The 19390-nt window shown below is 41.3% G+C and overlaps 1 protein-coding gene across 1 annotated transcript in view; it reads left to right on the plus strand.

Annotated features, from left to right (window-relative positions):
* LOC139548734 (endothelial cell-selective adhesion molecule-like) overlaps positions 1 to 19390 on the plus strand; it is a 63285-nt gene that overhangs the window by 30201 nt on the left and 13694 nt on the right. The gene's annotated exons all lie outside the window — the stretch shown is intronic.

Consider the following 19390-nt stretch of genomic DNA (forward strand, 5'->3'; position numbering starts at 1 on the left):
CTTTTATTTCAGCTCATGAAACATGCGACCAACATTTTACATGTTGCATTTATATTTTTGTTCAGTGTAAATAGCACAACAGGAGAAAGCGGGAGCAGGTCCAGAGTCCACCTGTGTATTGACAGGGGTCGTGTTATATATTGAAAGTCACATTTAGTTTTTGCTTCAATAGAGTGATCAGGGATGTGCAACTATAGTTCTTTCACAGAAAATACGTTAGTGCATCACATTCGGCAGACAATTGCTTCATTGTCATCAGATGACAACAGAAGTGAAACACTATTTGGCTGTCAGCCACACAAGTAAATGCGCTTACAATGAAAAAGCAAGGTATTTTTTGCAAAATTAGATGCATGGCCATCATATTTCATCATAGAAAGAATGTAACCAGCTACATTTCCTAATATTTTGCTTAAAGTTAATCTTGCATTTTACCAGAAAAAAGTAGGCTGGACTCACTGAAGTGTAGCTTTTCTCCAGGTACATCAGAGTGCTGTCTTTTGATAGAATGCCCGTTCCTGAATTCTCATCCAAGTGGAGAGGTGCAACTGAAGCACAATTTGTTTGCTGACCCAAAATTACAATAAGAAGCATTTTAGATCTGCGTTTACTTTTACAGCAAGGTATTTCTTGTATGTTTTTTATTTTTCTTGCTTGGGAAAAACAAATAATTTCTGTTAGGGCAACCCCTGAGTTTAACTTACTAGTTATCTAAGTAAGTGACCGAATTAGTACGGTCACGGGGCATCATTTTGTGGTAACTTCTGTGAGAAGTCATAACCCTTTTTGATGAGTTATCTGTACAGCTGCAACTGCAGCTTCATTTCCTTGTGTTTTTTCTCCTCTCCGTTCTGGGCCCATCTGCTCCTTCTCCAAGCAGAGCAGGCAGACCTGTTGCCCTAGCAACTCCCAGACTCCACACAGACCGTGTGTACACACTACTGTTCTTTCTTCAGACAAGCATGTCAAAACTTTGTTCGTTTGCACAATGTCTCTCATTCACACTTGCTTGTAAATGTCCAAACTCACCAAAAATAACATTTGGTAGCTCCAAGGCATTCAGTTGTACAACTGACAAGGTACCCTTTCTGTTTCCTTTCCTACTTATATATGTATAACTTTATGAGCTGGATTGTTGGTCTTTGCAATTTGTTCATTTTCGTTTGCTCTCATTAGCATATTTAGCGAAGCCTCCATTGAAATTTGTGATTACTTGTGCTCATTTTGTTAGCATTCCCCCATTTTTACACTGCTGCTACTGTTTATTATCCATGCGTAGTCACTTTACCGCTACCTATATGGGCATACTTCAATTGCCTCGACTAACCTGTGCCCCCTCACATTGTACCGGTACCCCCTGACTCTGTACCGCTACCCCCTGTATATAGCCTCGCTACTGTTATTACATTTTTGCTCCTTATTTGTTATTTTTCTTTATCTGCTTTATTGTTTACTTCAGTTTATTTTAGCAAATACTTAACCAACAATGCAGTTAAGAAAAATAAGTGTTAGGGGCTTGTAAGTATGCATTTCACTGTAAGGTCTACACCTGGCGCATGTGACAAATACAATTTTAATTGATTTAAATAGACGCCCAATGGGAATTTTTTTCCCCCTTGTGTACTAAGCTGGTAATGCCGTAAATCCTGGTGTGAGAGAAGGACGATAATGAGGATATAAAAATCTGGATACCGCCCAACCAAACCATATGTAAACACACTGTATGGACATGTGTGTTTAGGTGCACAGCATAGACTTCTTAAGACACACCTCACACAAACTTTATCCCACATACTCACATTATATGCATTCACACACTTGACACACACAAACACTCCCACTAATCTCTACAAATTATCACACACACACACACAGTGAACTTACCCCCAACACGACAGGTTTCAAACTTATCTGCCCTGTTAAACTGTGGGAGAATTAAAGACTTAACCCCTCTACCGCCAACTGTCAGACTGTTGTCACACAAGCTGTCAGTAATGGGATGTTTTTAATAAATTTCATCAGCAAGCTTTATCGAGACAGAGTAAATTAGTGTTTACAGTAAACGAGTAAACTATACTGTAACTCGTATCTTTGATTATGCCAGGTGTATGCATGTTCACTCTGACAGCTGCATATACAGCTGAAGTTTACATACACTTAGGTTGGAGTCAATAAAACTCGTTTTTCAACCACTTCACAAATTTCTTGTTAACAAACTATAGTTTTGGCAAGTCGGTTAGGACATCTACTTTGTGCATGACACAAATACTTTTTCCAACAATTGTTTACAGACAGATTATTTCACTTATAATTCACTGTATCACAATTCCAATGGGTCAGAAGTTTACATACACTAAGTTGACTGCCTTTAAACAGCTTGGGAAATTCCAGAAAATGATGTCATGGCTTTAGAAGCTTCTGATAGGCTAATTGATATCATGGGAAAATCAAAAGAAATTAGTTAAGACTTCAGAAAAACAGTTGTAGACCTCCAAGTCTGGTTTATCCTTGGGAGCAATTTCCAAACGCCTGAAGGTACCACGTTCATCTGTACAAAAGAGTACGCAAGTATAAACACCATGGGACCACGCAGCTGTCATACTGCTCAGGAAGGAGATGCGTTCTGTCTCCTAGAGATGAACGTACTTTGGTGCAAAAAGTGCAAATCAATCCCAGAACAACAGCAAAGGACCTTCTGAAGATGCTGGAGGAAACGGATACAAAAGTATCTCTATCCACAGTAAAATGAGTCCTATATCGACATAACCTGAAAGGCCGCTCAGCAAGGAAGAAGCCACTGCTCCAAAACCGCCATTAAAACAGCCAGACTACGGTTTGCAACTGCACATGGGGACAAAGATGGTACTTGTTGGAGAAAAGTCCTCTGGGCTGATGAAACAAAAATAGAACTGTTTGGCCATAATGACCATCATTATGTTTGGAGGAAAAAAGGGGAGGCTTGCAAGCTGAAGAACACCATCCCAACCGTGAAGCACGGGGGTGGCAGAATCATGTTGTGGGGGTGCTTTTCTGCAGGAGGGACTGGTGCACTTCACAAAATAGATGGCATCATGAGGAAGGATAATTGTGGATATATTTAAGGAACATCTCGACCTCAGTCGGGAAGTTAAAGCTTGGTCGCAAATGGGTCTTCCAAATGGACATTGACCCTAAGCATACTTCCAAAGTTGTGGCAAAATGGCTTAAGGACAACAAAGTCAAGGTATTGGAGTGGCCATCACAAAGCCCTGACCTCAATCCTATAGAAAATTTGTGGGCAGAACTGAAAAAGCATGTGCGAGCAAGGAGGCCTACACACCAGCTCTGTCAGGAGGATTGGGCCAGAATTCACCCAATTTATTGTGGAAGGCTACCCGCAACGTTTGACCCAAGTTAAACAATTTAAAGACAATGCTACCAAATACGAATTGAGTGTCTGTAAACTGCTGACCCACTGGGAATGTGATGAAAGAAATAAAAGCTGAAATAAATCATTCTCTCTACTATTATTCTGACATTTCACATTCTTAAAATAGTGGTGATCCTAACTGACCTAAAACAGGGAATTTTTACTGGGATTAAATGTCAGGAAGTGTGAAACTGAGTTTCAATGTAGTTGGCTAAGGTGTATGTAAACTTCTGACTTCAACTGTATATGCATACAGAAAGTCTCTGAGTAGTAAGGGCTAGTGAAACTACAGCACACTGTACAGTAGCTTTTGTTTTATGTATGTGTGCACTCTGCTGTAAGATTACCCTCACATGACCCTGTGTCAAGTGATTGATTGTGTTCCAGGTGTGTGTGGGGTCTGTCCATCACACCTGTTAAAAAAAAAGAACAGCTTCTCACCACTAGGCAGCTATCTGCTCCCCTGCCCCCTGGACTTCCTACCCCCACACCCCAACGGACATTTATCATTGTTACTGTCACAAATGTATTTATTATTATTTGTATTATTGTTTCATTCACTTCTCTTTTTGACCTGCACTGTTGTAGCACAGCAATTAAGAATGTCACTGTACTCTGCAATTACATCTGTGACCCTGTTCATGTGACTAATAAACTCCTCTCTCCTCAGTGGTGGCCTATTGACCTGTAAATCCCATGTGCCCGTGTCTCTCCAGCTCTGGAGTTGGATGGACAGACGGCTGAGCGTCAATAATGGCTGCCTACCCAGTACACCTGCAGCATATTCAGTGCCAATTGTAGAGAGGGGAATATTAGATGTTTGAACACAACATATTATGATAATAGCCTCTTATAGTCTGTAGCTAATATTTTCTATATCAGATAGGTAGGCAATACTGTTGCTTTATTCTTCTCTCAGTTGGTGGTCTTGTCGACAACTTGCAAGCTGGTCTCTAAATGTAAAATAAGAGCACAGCGAAGTTCTTTGATTCTTACATCCCAAGGATGTTTGCTTTTCTGTGTACATTTTATTTTTGTGCAAAGTACATGTTTCAAAAAATGATATATACATAAGCTATAAATTACCATATACATGTCAGCATGCATATGAATGCTAACATTAATTTGTTTCTTGGGTGGCTGCATCTCATCTCCTGACAGAACGGAGTTTTGTCTCCAATCCTCGGCTGACACTGTTATAGCACAGCCTGTTGATCGATTAAATCACTGCTAGATGTGGCACTTTCCCCTTCTGGTATCATATGTTAAAGTTTTCAATGTTGCCCTACCTATCTGTACCCACCCTTACAGAAATACCTAATGATTTCACATGTGAAAATGTGTTTTTGGAACACTGTATGTGACCAGGTTTTCACAAGTGTAGTTTCATGTTATCACATTAAGACCACGTGATTCACTAGTACTGGCGAATTTGCCAATCTTGGTGTTCTCTGGCAAATGCCAAACGTCCTGCATGGTGTTGGGCTGTAAGCACAACCCCCACCTGTGGACGTCGGGCCCTCATACCACCCTCATGGAGTCTGTTTCTGACCGTTTGAGCAGACACATGCACATTTGTGGCCTGCTGGAGGTCATTTTGCAGGGCTCTGGCAGTGTTCTTCCTTGCACAAAGGCGGAGGTAGCGGTCCTGCTGCTGGGTTGTTGCCCTCCTACGGCCTCCTCCACGTCTCCTGATGTACTGGCCTGTCTCCTGGTAGCGCCTCCATGCTCTGGACACTACGCTGACAGACACAGCAAACCTTCTTGCCACAGCTCGCATTGATGTGCCATCCTGGACGAGCTGCACTACCTGAGCCACTTGTGTGGGTTGTAGACTCCGTCTCATGCTACCACTAGAGTGAAAGCACCACCAGCATTCAAAAGTGACCAAAACATCAGCCAGGAAGCATAGGAACTGAGAAGTGGTCTGTGGTCACCACCTGCAGAACCACTCCTTTATTGGGGGTGTCTTGCTAATTGCCTATAATTTCCACCTTTTGTCTATTCCATTTGCACAACAGCATGTGAAATTTATTGTCAATCAGTGTTGCTTCCTAAGTGGACAGTTTGATTTCACAGAAGTGTGATTGACTTGGAGTTACATTGTGTTGTTTAAGTGTTCCCTTAATTTTTTTGAGCAGTGTATATAGCCATTAAAATATCTATCTTTCTTTTTCCATAATTAGCTATTCATATTTGTAGTAATTTATGCAAAGGATTTTTACCTCTCACCATTACCAAAATGACATTATGGCAAGCAATTATTATATTAGCAAACAATTATTGTGAATCATCCTATATTGTCCCTAACATCTTTTACTCCAACAGTTGTGGGACACACACACTCAACCCCTTTCCTCCACAACAACCACAGATTCTCAACAGTTGCACCATCCCAGAGCCCAACTCAAGAAAGGTCTTGATTTACGAATGCAAATAAAGTTGCAGCTGTATGAGAAGGCCTGCAAAACTGAGCAAAAAAATGTAGAGGTTTGATTAACCATTGTCACGTCCTAGATGATGGTCAGATATACTCCCTTCCCCTGAAACAACCACATGGTCCCCCATAGTGACCATATTCCCAAGCATCTCCGTGCAGTCAGACCTTTGATTTTGTTAGCCTAGCCCCAGTTAAAGACAGTGTGAGACCCAAGAGGCTTTAAAAGCCTGTCTCTGTTAAAACATTTGAATCCATTTAGGCTGTGACAATCTATACAGATTACACTCCTCTCACCACAACGATTTACCCGCCCGCCCCCCCCCCCAAATTTAGTTTGAAAGGCTATTAGGGATTATTATTATTAGCCGTCTCGTTTGTCACAGTTAAATCAAGGAGGTAAACAATGTGCAGTCATGGGCTGTGCCAATGTGCATACAACATACTGTGCACCTTTGTAAAATAGTATGCAAACTTGTTATATCAAACATCAAGTGCAGGATTAGACCTCGCTTCAATCTTCGATATTGTATTATCCCCAGTGCCATTTACATGTAAAGTGGCCCCCTGAGCGCTGGTCACCCAAGAATGAAATGTATAATCAGTGAAATGTATAATCAGTGAGTGACAGTCCTTGGCGATTGCCCCTCCTTACCAACCCCATTGATTATCCCTCCTCTACAGTACGCTCCTAGAGATTGACAGACCGAGCAAAGGTCCTCTTAAATCTTTTGAATTAACGTTCTTATCACATATTCCATTGATCTATAATTAGGACCTCACCAAGTTTGTTTATTTCAATATTAAACACCGCAAAACTGTGCTTTGAAAACTGCCTGGGAACAGAGTAGCAGTAGCAGTAGCAGTAGCAGTAGCAGTCTGGGGTTATGAGGCTGCAGGGCTCAGGTGGGGCCATGACTGACAACATTTCCAGTGTTTTCTAAGTACTAGGCTAAGTGCTGTGTTATGTCTCTCAGTGCTGGCTAAACTCCACTGTGGGGTACACATCATGGACACACATATTTGGTTGTGTGTATGTCTACTGGATTTGAGTCCTGGCTTGGCATTGATCTCGCTGTGTGTGTGTGTGTGTGTGTGCGTACACTGGCTTGGCACTGACCATGGTGCAGGGCCACCTGAGCCCTCGTCCTAGGGTTTTGCTACATCCCAGATAACAATTCTAGGGAGAGAGAGAATGTTTTGATGTTTACAAGTCCAGTTTTCCATTAGAATCTTCCCCTAACTATCTATGTTAGCAAAAATCTTTTGAGAACCTTTTTAGCATATGTTGGTGATGAAGGTAGAACATTCCCTTCATGTCAAGCAGAACTAATCTTGAAGGTGGTTACAATGTTCTCAGAATATACAATATTCATGTTCTAGAAGTGATTTATGGGACTTTGCAAGAACATTCATGTGTCCAGTTTTCTGAGGGTTAGGAGAATATTCCATCAACGTCACATCAAGCATACACAGAACATGGTTGCCATGTTCTCAGAATATACTATATGAATTTTCTAGACACGTTTCATGGGAAAGTTGTAAGAACATTTCTGTGTAGCAGTTGTCAAGAAGTCACCTGATGGTCCCATAGAAATGCTCTCCCACCCAAATTTATTTCACAAGACCTTGATTGGTGAACCACACATCCATTCACAGCTCTTTTTGTCTGTTGGCAATGTTAGGGATATTCAGACATAGTGTTTTCAACTGACATATTTGACACACCGGATTACATTGTGCATGTTCATTTATACAGTAATTATTATTCACCATGTCCTCACCTGGGATTTGAACTCACAACCTCTTAGTTCACACCATTCAGATCTTCCTGCTATGCCACCATGTCTGTCAGGTATCAGTATTTTATTTTACCTTTATTGAACTAGGCAAGTCAGTTAAGAACAAATTCTTATTTTCAATGACGGCCTAGGAACAGTGGGTTAACTACCTTGTTCGGGGGCAGAACGACAGATTTGAACTTGCAACCTTTTGGTTACTTGCCCAACACTCTAACCACTAGGCTACCCTGCCGCCCCAGTTAATTTGACTATTCTCTCATTGGTTTAATTGAGTTATTTAAACAATTTAAGGGCTTTCTTTATAGTTGTCTAATGTTGGTGGGGCATATTAACCTATTTTAGTGATACTCCTGAATCACTATGATCAATATTAAGAAAATGACAATAAAAACTGTTAAATCCCCTTGGATTGTCGAGGAATTTAAAAATTGTATGGTTGAGAGGAATGAGGCAAAAGGTATGGCAAATAAGTCTGGCAGCCCAACTGATTAGCAAACATACTGCAAATTTAAGAAATCATGTTACTAAACGAAAGAAAAATAAACTATACTATGAAACAAAAATAAATCCTATAAAGAATGATAGCTTTGAAGCACCTTAAATGACATTTTGGGAAAAAAGGTTAACTCGGCTCCATCATTCATTGAATCAGATGGCTCATTCTTCACAAAACCCACTGATATTGTCAACTACTTTAATTACTTTTTCATTGGCAAAATAAGCAAACTTCGGTATGACATGCCAACAACAAATGCTGACACTACACATCCAAGTATATCTGACCAAATTATGAAAGACAAGAATTGTACTTTTGAATTCTGTAAAGTCAGTGTGGAAGAGGTGGAACAATTATTGTTGTCTATCAACAATGACAACAATGGAATATTCTCCTAACCCACAGAACTTGACACATGAATGTTCTTGCACCATTCCCATTTAAGTTCTAAGAACTTGGTAACCACATTCTGGGTAAGTTCTATTTGACATTAATGGAACGGTCTCTTGGAAACATTCCTTGCACATCACAGGAACATTCTTATGAAAACATTAAGTTAATGACCAAATGAGACTCTTTAAAGTTGTGGGAACGATTGTTGTTAGCTGGGATGCCTGTCTCTTCAAGACTTTCATCACAGTCTTTTATCTAGATAGCATTAAATCATCACATCTCTTTCGTCTCTCACAATGATTCACATACATACACTCAAACCATTCCTCAACCCACACTCTATCTATCCTCACTCAAACGCCACCACAATATTGGTCTTTATCTCTATCGGTGATGTGAGATGTTTACCATGTATCTAATGAGGACTGCCTTGTTCGACTTGTTTAAACCTCGAAACAATTGAGACCTGTATTGTGTATGTGTGCCATTCAGAGGGTGAAAGGGCAAGACAAAATATTGAAGTGCCTTTGTACGGCATGTGTTAGTAGGTGCTGAGTTTTTCACGCTCAACAGTTTCCCGTGTGTATCAAGAATGGTCCACCACGCAAAGGACATCCAGCCGATTTGACACAACTGTGGAGTGAACATGGGCCAGAATCCTTGTGGAACGCTTTTGAACCTTGTAGAGTCCATTCCCCGATTTTAATTGACTGTTCTGAGTGCAAAAAGGGGGGGTGCAACTCAATATTAGGAAGGTGTTCCTAATGTTTGGTATACTCAGTGTGTATAATCCCTAGCTTTCACAGTACAGTGTTAATTCTTTATGACCTCATTTCCATGGACTGGAGAAATGGAGTCATGAACATGACTTGAGCTGCAGTGAACATGTATTCTTGTCAAACTGACACTGTCCTGAATTCTGATAGTAGCTTGTGCCCACAAAGCCAATAGTAGTCCCTTACAGTAAACATATTGACCGTAGAGGCCTACTGTATTTGCGCAAATCCAAAATACTGGAATATTTAGGTTAGAATTCTAAACAGAAGATCTGATACACACAGTTGGTGAAATTCCAGGAATAATCAATGAGGATCCTTCTAAAGTATCAGCTGAAGGTTTATTCCTTGGCCTGGCATAGATTAGTAAGAATACTATGAAATTCTTAGTATTCACAATGCCATTCATGTGGACAGGATTAACCATTAATACAAATCTATGTGAATGTCTTTGTGGATTCAGCGTGTAGGTGGAACTCGGGACAAGATTCCTGTGTTTAGATTTGCCATCCACCACCTCTCTAGGTTAAAGACTCATAAGCAAAGTAGATATTTGTCCTGCTGCCATAGGTCATGTTCTTGAGGTTCTGAAAGGCCACTCTATTGTGTTCAAGGGCTGAAGGTACACACACCTCCCCGTCTGGAGCAACATAGTCATCCAGAGGAAGCCATAACTCTATGGAGGCAGCTGCCTGGCTGTCGGCCTTTTATTCCTGCTCCTACCTCCTGACCGTCTCCTCCTGCTGGTTTCCTGACCCAACCTGCCTGCACAATGGAGATGAAGCTGCCGCTTACCGTCACTGAGGGAAAAGGTTGTTCCCTGGCAGGTTCTAAGACGTTGTGGTGGGGTTTTGCTTCCCCATCAGCACACTAACCCCTTCAAAGGCAACATCTCTTTCATCTTCAACATTTCTGTAATATTGTAAAACATTGTGACATGCATGCAGATATCTAATGTTTTCTATGCTTGAGAGGCTTTCGAGTATTGTATGATGGGCCCTGTAATTCCTCTCAGATAAGAGCTCAGTGGAAATCTGAAATCAGATCACATCTTCTTAATTACAGGCCTGCATTAACCTGTGCTGTGCTCATCAGGGCTCCACGGTGCGATATGCACTTAGGCAGAGAAGTGGCGAGGTAGAGACGGACTCCCCCAGCCAGCACTGACTCTCTCTGTCACTAGTCAGCCTGTCAGCACTGCAGCCCTCTCTCTTGGATATAAAAGGGCCAACCCGTGCCCTCCCGATTTTCCCCCCCCCCCCCGCTACACTAATGACTTATAAATATCTCCTTCAGAGCCCAAGATGGTGGGCTGCCTGCTGCTCTGGTGGTGTAACAGTGCAGACCAGAGCCATTTAGGTCCACAGCCTTCCTTTCATGCCCTGCCATCATTCCTGCCAGAGAGAGCCAGGCCCAGGCCCGTGTGGGCTGTTAGATGATGGACAGCTGTTCTGATGAGGCCACTGACATGAGACAAGACTGCTGGGCGGTATACCGTATTTTATGATATACCGGTATTGATGCACGGACTGGTTTGGGTTTTTACTTTACCTTCTATAACGATATTTGAATGTTTGGGTTGTTAAATGTGATACACCGTGTGTAACGTCCATTTTTATAGTTTACTTCGCTACTTGAGTCATCTCTCCCTGCTATCTCTCTGCGCTTTCCATACAGACCTAGCCCAGCCCACTCAAGGAGCGCATTTCTTGTTCCTCGACCACGAGACACTTGAGTTCGATCTGCATGGTCAATGCAGCACATGCAACAATGTTGATAACGATGCTGTTTTCACTTTGCTTCTTAATATAAATCAACTTCCGTTCTATAATTACACTATCAGTTTGTGTTTCTTATATCTGCAAACAGCTAGTTTGTCTTTTCCTAGCAAGTTAGGCCTAAATCTTGTTAGCTGCTAATGCTAATCGCTAGCTAGAGAATAAATGTACTGAGTCAGCACAAACGTAATTAGCTATACAGCCTGATAATACAAGTTATGGTGTGGACATAAATCAGCATGTTGTTTTTGCAACAGTATCGTCTAAATCAAAGAGGAATAGGCAAAGGAAGAATATGTTATCTACATAAAGTCCCTAAGAGAGAACATTTAATGTAGCCAAAGATTATAGTTCCCCCAGGAAACACTAAACACTTTGGTTCCTACCCTGTCACAATAACTCCTCCCTGGCATTTTCATTCGTTGTCATGTCAAACAACACAGTGCCCACTATTATATTCTAACTATAGAATAATCATTCTATTTCCATGATTGCAACAGTTCACCCAAGTGTTTTGCTCCAAATCACAAGTCAAATCGCAATTGCAACATTTGATTAAAAATAAGGCCCATATTGTGCAGCCCTACATGGCAGTGTGAAAATGACCTAAAATGAGTGCAGAAAATGCCTGAAATTGATGAAAATGCAGAAAATTATTTTTGATTTTAATTTAACGGTATAAAACAATCAGAATGGAGAAAGACCCATTGGAATAACTTAGAATGTATAATACTCATAATGCAAATGTATAACTTTTATTATATAAAAACATCAAATACCGCCCCATTTTAAAAAAATATGGTATTTTGGCCATATCGCCCAACCCTCCACTTCCATTAAACTAGTAGTCTTGACTTGCACACTATGGTGTTAAACAGCTGCACCTGTTTTTGTTTACACACATTAAAGGATTTACACACACACGATGCATTTTCCCATTGCAAATTATTATTTATTCAGCTTTGCCTTCAATGTTGTCACAATGGTGTTAAGCTCTTATCAGAGGGCATGGCTGCTGTATTGTAGTGTATCTGTGTACATCAAAACGTCTCATATCCCTGCCATATCCCTGGTAAGGAATCTACACTACTGTTCAAAAGTTTGGGGTCACTTAGAAATGTCCTTGTTTTTGAAAGAAAACCAAATGTTTTTCCATTAAAATATCATCAAATTGATCAGAAATACAGTGTAGACATTGTTAATGTTGTAAATGACTATTGTAGCTGGAAACAGCTGATTTTTTATGGAATATCTACATAGGCGTACAGAGGCCCATAATCATCAACCATCACTCCTTTGTTCCAATGGCACATTGTGTTAGCTAATCCAAGTTTATCATTTTAAAAGGCTAATTGAACATTAGAAAAACCTTTTGGAATTATGTTAACACAGCTGAAAACTGTTGTTCTGATTAAAGAAGCAATTAAACTGGCCTCACAAGTCCTCAACTGGCAGCTTCATTAAATAGTACCCACAAAACACCAGTCTCAATGTCAACAGTGAAGAGGCAACTCCAGGATGCTGGCCTTCCTCTGTCCAGTGTCTGTGTTATTTTTTTCTTTTTCTCATGCAGTTTCCAAGCAGACAAAGTAAACAAAGATGAAAAGACAAGGCACTAAGCAAACAGGAGCAGCATCGTGCAAAGATTAGACACCCATGAACTGCACTGGGCCCTAGTCCAAACACAGTTCTGACTGTTGATAAGCCTCAGTCCTGTAGAGTGGAACAGACAAGTTACCCTCCAAAAGGCACCATAGTAGAATACCATCAGTCAAAACTGACCTCTGTCTTCAGCCTACAGGATCTCTCTTGATATGTGAAAGATGAAGGATTACTGTCTACTGTTATTAATTACTGTCTTAATTCAAGCCCTATCCACTATGTTCTACAACTCACTCTCTCTTTATCAGTGTAAGTAGGTCATGGTTTATGGTTTATGACAGTGATCAATGGAGATATGAATATTAACTATTGTAGTGGTCATGATCTGGTCGTTAATGATGATATAACGGTCATGAGGTAATGGTCATTAGTGATCGAGGGGAAGCTCCTTTCCTTCACGTTGACTGGGCCTAACACTCTCTCTTATTTGGATTAGCCAAAATGCATTATTCAAGTCCAATCCATCTGTGTGTGTGTGTGGTGGGGGGGGGGATATAGGGAGGGGGACTTTGTCCTAGTGCCACAGGCAGTGAGGAGATTTAGAGTGTTCGTTTTTCAGTCCAGTTTAGTGTTTAAAAGGACTGCTCTGATTGATGGCCCTCTATATAGAATAGCCCAATGTGGTTTCATAGAGTCTCTGAAGACATAGAGGACTATTTCTACATCAATCATGCATCTCCCCACATGGGCCAGCGGAATAATGTGTCCACTTTGGGGTGGCAAAGGTTTAATAGTCTTATCTTATTCTCCCCATTCTCATGAACAAATTGATATGATACCCACTCCAAAAAAAAGTCGCTTTCTATGTTTTTCACACCTGTATATGCTAAGTGACTGAAATGCACCAGTTCTGTGTCTGTAGAGAAGATCTGTTAGCTTCTACCGTTCAAAAGTTAGAGGCAGATTTGTAGAAAGAATACAAAAAACATTGAATATTTGTCACACCGTCGCAGCAGCTCAAAAGATTCAGGGCTGACCCAAAACCCAGGTCCTGGTGATGTCCCTGTAATGCTGTATTCCATTACCTTTTCCTCTCGTACAACCTCAATGCCTGTATCCAACCTCGCCAATGTACACGGTTAAAGACCTGAAAAATAGTGATCTAAAATCAGCTTAGCTGGTCAAATATGTGTTTCTCTCTGAACTGCTCTTCCTTAAGTTTTTTTTCCATTGATCAATTTATTATGTAGTGAGAGAGGGAGACTAGGTGAGAGGGAGAGAGAGACCATACCAGTACTGTATGTGGTGGAGAGTCCGGGGGTGTGGGAGTTAGAGCCCATGTTTGCGTACAGAATCAATTTGAACACAGTCAAAACTTGAGGAATTAAAGCTCCTGTGTTGCGATGGCATACTCAAAATGGTTTAAAATAGCTTCAGAGATTACGCTAATGTAATCCAATTTAAAGGAGCCTCCTCCAAATATTTATTATTTAAGCACCATCTGTTTGAAGCCCCAGGGGTCAGCCACAAACAGTATATGCACAAAGTCTTCCACAAAGAGGGCTATCTCATTGTCCTACATCACAAACTGTCTCCGCACCATCCAGAACCCAACTCACTCCTCATATACCCTCCATATCCTCACTTTACCTTAATCCTCTTTTTACATAGCCAAACACAGGCTTAGCTTTGCGGACTGGGTACTGTATCAGGACACGTTTTGTAATGAAGCCTCATATTTTCCCATCATTGAATGCCACTCAGTCTGAGATGTTACATGGGTCACGGCCCATTTGTGAACTGTAGCCCCCCTGCCACTCACTGTGCTGTCAGACAGTCTTTCCTAGTCATTGCCCTGTGAATCCTTCCCTCTCTCCTGTGAAGACCTTCAGCCCCTCCGGAGTGTGCTACTGACACTTTCACCAGCAGCTTCAGATTAGTGGTTCATTTGAAGGCTGTCTCAGTCAGCACAGGAGAGATAGTGGGGGCTGTGCTGTAGCTTGAACACAGGATCCTCAGGAGATAAAGACTACGGTGAAACGAGAGATTATAGTGAAAGATAAGTGGTTCTGTTTAATGAGAGTTGGTTTATCTTCTGCCCGAGGCTTGAAGGCTGGAGGGTGGGCATGGTTGTGTGTTTCAGCTGGGGACTGGAATCATTTGATTGTCTTATAAGCCATTTGTATTTTTCAAGGAGCCTATGGTGGTGTTTAAAACGTAGGGAATATCCATTTGTTGTTTTTCATTGTGGATTTCAGGTGTTAAGCCTATATTTTAACATACTTGCTTTGATATCATTTAATTACTATCATGGATTATTATTGGTTATTGATCATCTAAAAATGGAGGCACTAAACATTTTGCCTGGCTACCCATCCACATCGCTCTGGCCAAATGCCACGCCCACTAACATTTCTTTCCCACGATGAGTCTGGATTTGATCTCCTCTCCGAAAACTTCTCGAATGCGAACACATTCAAACCATTTTGATTGGTCCCTGAAACCTATGGGTTGTGCCAGAGCCTGAATGTAACAGTTTAGCTTCCGTCCCTCTCCTCGCCCCTACCTGGGCTCGAACCAGGGACCCTCTGCACACATCAACAACTGACACCCACGAAGCATCGTTACCCATCGCTTAACAAAAGCCGCGGCCCTTGCAGAGCAAGGGGAACAACTACTTCAGGTCTCAGAGCGAGTGACGTCACCGATTGAAACGCTATTAGCGCGCACCACCGCTAACTAGCTAGCCATTTCACATCGGTTACATGAACACACATAGGTAGAGCTTAGTTTCGGAAGTAGTCATTGGCTTTGATACTCTAATTGATTAGAGACGATCCAATCGCTAATGACTTGTTTTGTACAACTCCCCTCACTTTGACGTCAGCAGAAAATGACTTCTATCATTGCAGGCTAGCGATAGGTGGAGCATTGGAATTAAATTCAGTATGAGTCATCAGGCTATCAAACATTGGCCATTGATTTTTAAATGACTCCACTACATCCATGTGATTCTAGTCTTTTGCTTAGTTGGTGATTCTCATAGATTTGCTGCCCCCTCTTGGCTGCTCATGGTAACTGACATATTCTCAGTGTGCTCTATTTTGAACACCAGCTTGGTAGCCTCATTCGACCATCCTGATGGATCAGGCCAACAGCTTGGCATGGCCATGACAGTTTTTGCTGAGATATTTTTTCCCATAGATTTTAGAACTCTCCAAAAAGGCCCACTATACTAATGTCTATCATACATTTTTGGGGAACAGATGAGTCTAGTTGTATTTCAAAGGCAAGATGCATCTTCTTTTTTAAACACCCACATTGTTCGTGTAAAAACATGGTAGTTATTAAACAATCCAGTTGACAGTGATGCCCCGCCTACATTGTGTTCTACAGTGGCAGCTTTTCAAGGGTTTATCTGTTGATAGATGTAGATTAATGATACCCATATCCACACCTTCTAGTGTGTCTCATCTGTCTGCAGCAACACACAACCCAGATGGAGAGTGGAGACAGAGCCAGGGATTAGGGAAGATTTTCCTTAATTTAATAAACAATTGAATGGCACAGTTCGGAGGATAAACCTAGCCCAAGAAAAAGCGGTAAGAATAGTCACGGGAATATCGAGCATTATCGTGCATTAAGGCGCAGTGTAATAATTTAAAAGAACCATTCCCATTCATCATCATTCTAATCTACAACACAGTCCAATACTCCTTCACATTAGGATACACTGTATTATTATTATCCCCAAAAGTCTGGAGGGCTTAGACTTAGCTGCACATAGTTGTATAGAATTTTTCCCATAGGTATGTAGACTATGATAAAAATTCAGGGTCATAAAGTATCACTTTGAATTACTTTTTTCAAAGTGACGCAATCCATCCTAATCCAATCACATCCTACATCCGTTTTCCCATAGGAAGAACAGTTATATATTCCTCATCCTCATCTATATACTCTTAGAAATGTTTGGGGTTCCATGTAGAGTCCTCTGTGGAAATTGTTCTACATATAACACCAAAAGGGTTCTACATGGAACCAAAAAGGGTTATTCAGAGTTCTCCTATGGGGGACAGCCAAAGAACCCTTTTAGGTTCTAGATAGCCCCTTTTTTTTCTAAGAGTGTAGCACTGCTCTTTTCAAACACACTCATCATTTCTCAGTAAAGATGATGCCCCCATTGACTTCCAACTAATGAAATAGCCCACCCCCTCACCTTTAAATCTGCCATCTCAAGCAGATACACTTGTTTCTATCCCTAGCAGGATTAGAGACAAGTGCAAGCCAAATCAGAAAAACCAATCCAGGGTCTATTATGTTGTGGAATAACAGAATGGCTAATACAATGAGGATGCTATTAAATCCACTTCAGTCAGTCTGACAGCATCAGCTGTGATTACTGTTTTGGCAAGTTGGACTTTCATTGGCACAAGAGTAGATGTTGCATTTTCCATTGGCGCATTGGTTCTCATTTGCCTTAGGAATTTCTGTGGAACAACAATTTTGAATAAACTTGTAAGTTCAATGCAAGTTCAAGTTCAGGACATGAATCAAGTAGTTTTATTTAGGCCTATCTGTTTCTGTTAGTATATGTTTTGAAAACCTATGCAGGCAAAGAGAAGTGATTGAGCTACAAATATGAGAATGAGAATCCAGTCATAACAACAGTCAGCGCAGAGACAGTTGTCAAAGTGACCATGTGTTAGCCTACCTCATCTGTGTCCAGCCGAGCTGCTGTACTTGGGTCACGTGAAGCAAGAGTCAGAGTCAGGGTTAAAGGATTGAGCCAGGGATTGTTTAGGGATTAGTCAATAGGAGCTTCACGGCAGATATTAAACAAGGGACACCATAGCAATGGGGTCACGTGATACCAGAGGCAATAAGAAAGCATAGAGTCACTGCGACTATAATCCAAGAACAACATGCCAGCCCTGACGCCAGACAGATGCCCAGTTGCTCTCTCTCTATCACTCCCCCTCCCACTCAATCACTCTCGCTCTCGTTCTCTCTCTAATTCACCCAGCTGAATAGTTTCATTCCAGAAAGAAATTAACCGGTGTGCTGTCACAATGCAGCTGTTGAGCAGCCCCTGGCCTAGCTAGATGTATGTGTGTGTACGGACTTGACCGTCTTGCTGAATGTGTGTTTGTTTTTATTGGGACTGGGGGTTAAGACCCTCCTCTTAAAGGGCTAGTGTTTTTGCAGACTAGGGATTTGAGACCCTCGCCACGTCACGCTGAGGGGGTTATCTGTGTGTGTGTGGAGAGGGGTTATTCTGTGTGTGTGCGTGGGACCTAGCGCCAAGCTGGCGGAGGGCGAGGACTACGATTGCTGGGATCAGATGATCCATCTTCAGCTGACCGTCTCAGGGGACTGGCCAGCACCCTGTGAGTGAGCCTGCCCACCACCATACTCTAGTTCAATTTCTCCTCTTTTTCTCCTTCTCTTATCTCTCTCATTTCATTCTCATCCATTCATTCAATTCTCATCATCTGATCTCTTTCATTCCAACTTTCATGCTCCTCTACACCTTCATTTTATAATCTGCCTCTTCTTCCTCAACCTCTTTTCAATGCTTTGGTTGTAGGCTGCTGGAGGATACTTTAGGTTTTATTGCTCTGCCTTATGTCTTTATGATTATCCTAAGTGTAGTTATATGGGTTATTTCTTGGCATATAGTCTTGATATTTTGTAGGAGGAGATATGGGTTAGACCTGGTCATTAAATCTAGTAAGCACTTAAGTCCTCAGACAGTTCAATCAACTAAATGCTTGAGATTATTTTATGCATATCCAGATATTCCAATCATTTCTAATGCTTGACATTAGCGAATGTCTCTTTTAGAAAGTTCAATCAACTCAAATGTTTGATTTTACCTTATGTTTTTTATGGATATCCCAAATGGCTCAAACGCTCAAGGTAAGCTTATGAATGTATTTTTTCTGAAAAGTGTAATTTTGTTTGAGGTTGTTGGCTATATCATCAATAGAACTATGTTACAGTTCAGGTTTACTGCAAACAATTCAGGGTTGTCTGACCACATACAGTAGGAACAAACAGAACTCTGGTAACCAAGTACAACATCCCAAATGTGGGTCAATTATTGATTTGTGAGATCTGTTATCTCCTTTTTGGTCTGTCAGAACCTCTGTGGAGCCGAGTCCAGCTGAATGTTGCCCAGGTTACTTAAAAGCCCTCTCAAACAGCTGTGGGGGATGACAGATCTTTATCCAATATTAATCAAGGCACTGTCATTATTCTGCTTTTGATCTCATTTTTCTAATGTGCTCCATCTTCCCCTTCCATTGATCTCATCTGGGCTTTGCAGGTTTACATCTGGCCAGTGTTTGTAGTGTTAGGGGGATTACCAGTATCGCTGTTGAATTATGATGGGTGAATACAAACAGATTGCAAGAGAGGGCTATGCAGATGTCAAGGAGATGTCAAGGAAGACCTGAATGGGCTTCAAGGCTTGGCCATTATGTGAAGCATGCTGTGACAAGTAGGGCTGGCATAATTACCGTATAACCGTGTAACCAACGGTTATGGATGAAGACCATCATGAAAATAAAATGTATTTTTATTGTGGAATGAACAGCTGACTGAAGATGGGACGGCCAGGCATTCGTGTGGTTGAGTCTGTCTCTGTTGTAACATGGACTCTACAACGTGATGAAACGTTTGTTGCACCTTG

Source organism: Salvelinus alpinus, chromosome 22 (assembly GCF_045679555.1).
Source record: "Salvelinus alpinus chromosome 22, SLU_Salpinus.1, whole genome shotgun sequence".
Classification (NCBI taxonomy): domain Eukaryota; kingdom Metazoa; phylum Chordata; class Actinopteri; order Salmoniformes; family Salmonidae; genus Salvelinus; species Salvelinus alpinus.